Consider the following 241-nt stretch of genomic DNA (forward strand, 5'->3'; position numbering starts at 1 on the left):
TCGGAGAGTGGTTTGCCGGCTGCGCAGCGGTTCCCGGGTTAGGACAACACCGACACCGAGCAGAAAGCCGGCGCCTAGACCCGCTGATTGCAGCCGGCTCCCCGCTCCGACGCCCGGGAGCTCCGCCGCACTCAGGCACCCCTGCTCTTCCTGCGAGCCCGGGATCCGGAGACCACACTGTCCCACCTGGATTCCGCCCCCACTCCGCCCCCGGAGCACCTTTAAGCCAGGGACGTCCCTC

Source organism: Neomonachus schauinslandi, unplaced genomic scaffold (genome assembly GCF_002201575.2).
Source record: "Neomonachus schauinslandi unplaced genomic scaffold, ASM220157v2 HiC_scaffold_2216, whole genome shotgun sequence".
Classification (NCBI taxonomy): Eukaryota; Metazoa; Chordata; class Mammalia; order Carnivora; family Phocidae; genus Neomonachus; species Neomonachus schauinslandi.